The following is a 6,531-nucleotide window of genomic DNA, read 5'->3' on the forward strand; positions in this document are numbered from 1 at the left end:
TCTCTTTCCGGCTTACTTCACTCTTTTGCTTTTAAAGAGGTACAGAGTGCCCTTAAACCTTCAGTCACTCTTAAAATCCAAAAGGCACATAAATAGTTTCGTTAATTCTGTTTATGTTTTTGCCGATATCCCAGTAGGAACTGAAAGGAAATGCCATGTTTTGATGCCATTTCTTTCCTGGAAACTTGAACTTGCCACCATGGGAAACCACTACTTCAGCCAGCAAACATGGAATCGCCACACAGAGCCTATATCTTCTCATTTTTCACTCTGGATCAAAATGTCACACAGGTGCTTCAGATTGGCAAAGTCTTATTCAAGTGCCTGCATTCTAACCGCAAAGGAGGCTAGAAATTTGCATTGGGTCTCCTACATTGGTAAATTAGTGTTCTATTGATGCATAATTAATAACCTAAAAATTTAGTGGCGTTAACCACTAGTCTATTACCTAACAGTTTTTATGAATCAAGAATTTGAGAGCACTTTCAGTGGGCTCAGGGTCTCTCATGAGGTGGCGGTCAGGATGTCAGCTGGCCTGCAGTCACCTGAAGGCTTGACTTGGGTTGGAGGATCTGCTTCTAACATGGGTCATTCACATGACCACTGGCAGGAAGCCTCAGTTCCTCATCACAGTCACCTGAGCCCCTCCACTAAGCCCTGTGATGTGTCCTCACAACAGCTGGCTTCTACCAAAGTGAGTAATGAAAACCAGAAGTGGAGAAGGCAGTAAATTGTTTTATGACAGAGTCTTAAAAGTTACACACCATCACTTCAACCTGTGTTGTGTATTGATTAGAGGGAAGTTGCTACATCAAGCACATAGTCAAGGGAAGGGACAGGAAAGAGTATGAGACAGTCTGTGACTATATTTTAAAACAACTGCAATGAAAGAAATAGGATTCATAAGGTAGGCATATCCCTTCATGTAGAAAGGCTGTTGTACAGATGATGGGTGGCCATGAGTATGATGTCAGAAGAAGAATCTGTAATGATTTATTGGCTATGGGCTTTGAGGAAGTTGAGAACTCAATGATAATGTCCATGTCTCTATCTTGGGCTGCAGAATGATTGGGGCCCATTCACACAAGGAACATAGAAGGGCGAGAAAGTTTGAAAAATATGTATTCAATTTTGAACATGTGAAGTGGAGATATTCTAGATATTCTAGCATGTAGAAATATGGATCTAATGTTTGGAGATAAGATTCTAGGGAAAGACATGCATATGAAGGTCACAGTTCCACATTTGGAACTATTTGGGAGGTTGAGAGTGTATGTGCAGAGAGGATGAAGTGTGGGACTAGCATGGAATTTTGAGGAACACCAATTCCCTAAGATGAGAGGGAGCAGTCAACAAAGGAAGGAGAGGAGGAGGGGCAGAAAAGCAGAGGATGGTGGTGACACGGAGACCAGATGAGCGTCAGACCTTAAGATGGAGGGCGTGGTAACAAGTGTCCGATGCTTCTGAGATGTCAGCTGAGGCTGCCTGACAGCGATCTCTGATCTCAGTAACATGTATTGATAGTTTATTATAAACTTTGGCTGAGCAGTTTTATTAGAACAGGGAGGTTGAAGCCAAATTATGGCAATTGGAGGAATGAGGTGCATGTGAAGAAATAGGGACAGATAATCCAGAGAACGTTGAAGAAGTTTGGGTGTGAACAGAATGACAGAAGCAAAATAATACTAAAAAGCGGTCATAGGGCTGAGGAGTAGTCATGTTTAGGATAAAATGAAAATTAAGCACATTTAACGTTGATCAGAACTAGCCAATAAAAAGAAAGATGTTGATACAGGAGAGAGAGGATGTAACTGATAAAGCATAAACATCTTATGAAAGTCCCCTCTGCTTTTCTATCAAAGGAATCATTCTGAAGAACTAAGCCTTCTGGAATTGTCCCTCTGGTGTCACAGAGGTTTTGCACCCTGAGGCAGTGCGCCAGGCTGAGGCTTGGAATGGGTAAGAAGGACTTTATTTTACAAAGTGATGTAAAGTCTAAATGTGAGAATGGCGATCGGCCAAACTTCCATCTCTCTTCTCTGGCTGATCAGTTTCATCAAGGATGTTTATCGATGCTGAGGATGTAAAAAATGTGTTCTTAAAATCAATGTGCTTGCATGCCCCTAGATAGTAATCATGTACCCACAGGGATACCAGTATCTAGGTTTGAACACTGATATATATATATATATATATATATTTTTTTTTAATATTTGTTTATTTATTTTGGCTGCGCTGGGTCTTAGTTGTGGCACGGGATCTTTGCTGCGACATGCGAGATCCTTTAGTTGCGGCATGTGGACTTCTTAGTAGTGGCATGTGGATGCTTAGTTGTGGCATGCATGCAGGATCTAGCTCCCCGACCAGGGATCAAACCCAGGCCCCCTGCATTGGGAGTGCAGAGTCTTACCCACTGGACCACCAGGGAAGTCCCTGAACACTGATATATTAATGGATACCAGTATTCAGTGGCTTCACTGCTCTTTACTTACTCACCTGGAATCTCTTTCCTTTGGAGCACAAACAAATAGAATCAAATTTGTGGTTTTGGAAGAAATTGAGACCTTGTTTCCCCTCTAGAGGTCAGTCCGAAATAGTTTTTTTAAACAATTTTCTTTTTTTTTTTTTTTCATTTATTTTGGCTGCGCAGGGTCTTAGTTGTGGCATGTGGTATCTTCGTCGTGGCATGTGGGATCTTCGTCACGGCATGCGGGATCTTTTAGTTGCCTCATGCAGATTTCTTAGTTGTGGCATGGCATGCGGGATCTAGTTCCCTGACCAGGGATCGAACCCAGGCCCCCTGCATTGGGGGTGTAGAGTCTTACCCACTGGACCACCAGGAAAGTCCCACTTATTCTTTTTTTTTTTTTAAATTTGAAGGCCATTGAACCAATGGTACCCTAAGCATGGACTGGTCTAAGTATTTGCATCAACAGTTCCTTTAATCAATAACCAGTCTTAATGAGGGCAGTGAAAATAACCGCTTGCTGAACTTCATGACCAGTGAAAGTCTGTGAAGTTCTGTATCTCAAGAGTCAAAATATTTTTCCTTAATCCCTGAGTTTTCCTGACAACTTGTTAAGAAAAAGATCCCACTTGATTCGAAGGTCTAAGTTATATATTATTTATTTTCCTGTTATCTTTGAAAAGGTCAGAAGGAAGATATTTCTTTTAAATGTAATCTGCTCGGACTTCCCTGGTGGCGCAGTGGCTAAGAGTGATACTCAGAGTGATAGCACTTCTCGTATGAAGGCTGGGTCAGCAAGGCAGAAGCAGCATTACCTTTTAGGACCACGCCTCAGAAATCACAGTATCATTTTTACGTATTGTAGATGTCACAAACCCATTCATATTCAAGGAGAGAGGAATTAGACAATATATCTCTTACTGGAGGATTTTCAACATTCCAGAAAAATATGTGAAATGAGGGAAATGTTGCTGCCATCTTTTAAAAATACAATCTGCTACAGTCCATAAAACGTCACATCCTTTCACATGTAAAATACATTCATCACTTCTCAAAACCTTCCAAAGTCTCATCTTATTATGGCAAAAATCCAGGTCCAGAGTTTCACCATCTCCGTCAGATCAAGGTGTGGATGGAGTTCCTCAGGCACAGTTCCTCTAGCACTGCTCCTTGAGTGCCATTCTTCTCAATGTGAAGCCCTGTAATCTAAATAGAGAGGTTATTTGTTCCTTTACTCCCAACATGCAATGGTGAGGCAGGCATAAGATACTATAAGAGTCCCATTCAGAATGGGGTAAAGCAGAAAGCACATAGCAGTCACGGGCTCCCTATTAGGGCAGGTGGTGTCAATGTTCAGATTAGGGCTCAGTTCTAAGTCTCTGGGAGTTCTTCTCCAAGGCTGATTTTTCTCCTTTCTGGCTTCTTGGCTCTGCCTTTTAAGTTATCCTTCCTTTCCCACAAAAAGTGCCTATGTTTTACATCGTGTAGACTTGTCATCCTGCTTCCTTTCTGGACAAGTTTGGGGATCTGAAGCCCTCTTTATTGTGTATGCTATTACTTTCAGTCTAAAGTGATATAATTACTGTAACCATTTACTGGGTTTGCTGTATATCCGTTTATAATGAATGCCATTGGATAAGAGGCACACCCACAAATCTCTTCAGATATATACCCTTTTTCACCTTGGGCTACCCATGAGTCTCCAGTGAGGCAGCAATTGGTGTTTTAGAGCCCTGTCACTTAATGGAGAGAATCTGTGAGGCATTCCCTAGGATCCTCAGAAGGCCCTTTGTTTGAAAGACTCTCTGAGACACCACCTAGATCTTTCTGAAGTCTTAAAGGATTTTACACTCATACTCAATCTGATCTGATAAATAGGGCTTGTTTGTTTATTGTTGTAGCCCTCCACTCGCAATACAAACAAACAATGTCCCCAGTACTATAGCTTTGAAACAAATGACTCCAAAGTCTATCACCCAAAATAATCAATGTCTCATCTCACAGATTCTGTGAGCCAGGGATTCCCACAGGGCACGGAAGGAAGGGCTGGCCTGTGTTTCACCATCTCTAGGGCGTCAGGAGCACACTCCACTGGGGGGCTGGGATTGACCTGGCATGTGGTAGGCACTTTCACTTGCCTGTCCGATGCGAATAAGTCTCAGCTGGGACCTCAGCTGGTACTGGGTACAGAAGCACCTCACAATGACTCTCCTTGTGGTCTGGTTTTTCTGTGAGCGTGGTAGACTCAGTGTAGTTGAACTTTTTAAAGGCGCCTTGGGCTCAGAAGTGAGTGGCCCAGTAAGCAAGCTATTATGACCTAATCCATTGGTTCTCGGTGAGGGCAGTTTTGTCCCCGAGGGCACGTTTGGCAATGTCTGGAGACGTTTTCAGTTGTCACAACCGGTGATGAGGGCTGATACTGGCATCTAATGGATAGAGGCCAGGGATGCTGCTAAATACCCTACAGTACCCACAGCACAGCAGCCACAGCAAAGAATTATCTGGCCTCTAATGTGTGCACCGCCAGGCCTGATAAACCCTAACCTTCCTTTGGAAGTCATAGAATATTATTTCCAACAAATTTTTTTGTAAAACATTGACACTCTGTATGGTTAGTCAATTCAAGATGGCTGTTCGCTTGCTCTTGTGCATCCCGTGCTAGACCAGTCCCTGCTTCACTCACACCCCGCTCACACCAACGTGCTTGCCCCCTGCCCCACCACGTGATTGTTCTAAAGCTTAGGGCCAAAACAGCTCGACCTGCTAGTTCATAAAAGGGAAATATCTGTGGTGGTGATGGTCATTAACCTGAGGGGTTGTGAGAGACCTGCCCCAGCTGCTGGTGTCCTTGGTAACTGATGAGCGAACCAGAGGTCAGTTCTCCCTACAAATGGTAGTCTCCTGTGTCCGGGAGGCGTGGCAAACATGGCTGCCGGCCGATTGCGTTTCACGGCTGGGTGTTCTTTGAGGACCTTTTAATACAGACACGTAAGACCTCTGTCCAGTAGACCACTGATGTCTCTGCCACCGCCTCTGGGCTCTTTCTTGGGTCTGGAGATTGGGCAGCTATAAGGCTTGCAGGCCTGCTGGGTGCAGCTCAACAGTTGGCGAGCCAGCCAAGAAGCCCAGAGGCCGAGGATACTCCGGTGAGTGCTGAGATGTCGGGAAATAATGATGGATAACGGGGTAGGGTGGGGGGATAATCCCAAGGTGGCCATCCACTGGCAAGTGGGACCTGTGGCAACTGTCTACCATGAGGCATGTCTTTCTCGACCCTTATACTGATGATATCCTGTTAACCTCAGAGGCTCTTTGCAGTTTAAAAGTAGCAGCCCTGTGCTTGTTGGCGATCTGACTTCCCGGGACTGGCTGGTGAAGGCAAAACGCGAGGACCTGGGTTTCCTATCCGATGGTTTGGGAGTTATCTGTTGGGTAAAGGAGCGTACCCCCAACCCCAAACCCCTAAACAGTTAAAAGCCACAGGCTTCAGGGATATTAACTGAGGACAGGCTTGTGAATTGGGTGTGGCCACTTCCCCGGCAGGGTGTGGTTTGGGCCTTTGGCGATGGCAAAGTACTAATACCCTGGCGCTTCTGGGCCCAGCTGTGGAAGGGGGTGGAGCCGTGATGTAGTGAGTTGGAACGACAGTTCTATGCAGTTTGCAGTGTCTTACAACAGGTGGAAGCCGTTACAGAAGGCTTCCATGATGCGTAGAGCAACGCAAAGGACCACTCTTCAGGATCTAGAACAGCTGTGGGAAAGAAACAGGACTCCCATTGTTACCGGGCCCTTTCCAGATTCTTGGGCAGCAGTACCACAGAAATGATACCACTTCCACAAGACTCTTAGGCAAGCAAAGATTTTTATTAAAAGAGACAGCTTGGGCTTCCCTGGTGGCGCAGTGGTTGAGAGTCCGCCTGCCGATGCAGGGGACACGGGTTCGTGCCCCGGTCCGGGAGGATCCCACATGCCATGGAGCGGCTGGGCTTGTGGGCCATGGCCGCTGGGCCTGCGGGCCCGGAGCCTGTGCTCCGCAGCGGGAGAGGCTACAGCAGTGAGAGGCC

The 6,531-nt window shown here is 45.3% G+C and overlaps 1 long non-coding RNA gene across 1 annotated transcript in view; it reads left to right on the forward strand.

Annotated features, from left to right (window-relative positions):
• Positions 1-6,531, forward strand: part of LOC137227896 (uncharacterized) — an 85,358-nt gene that overhangs the window by 61,995 nt on the left and 16,832 nt on the right. Inside the window, exons 8-9 of the long non-coding RNA XR_010945042.1 lie at positions 138-377; positions 1,863-1,959. This is a non-coding gene — a long non-coding RNA (uncharacterized lncRNA). The remainder of the gene's footprint in view (positions 1-137; positions 378-1,862; positions 1,960-6,531) is intronic.

Source organism: Pseudorca crassidens, chromosome 7 (genome assembly GCF_039906515.1).
Source record: "Pseudorca crassidens isolate mPseCra1 chromosome 7, mPseCra1.hap1, whole genome shotgun sequence".
Taxonomy (NCBI): Eukaryota; Metazoa; Chordata; class Mammalia; order Artiodactyla; family Delphinidae; genus Pseudorca; species Pseudorca crassidens.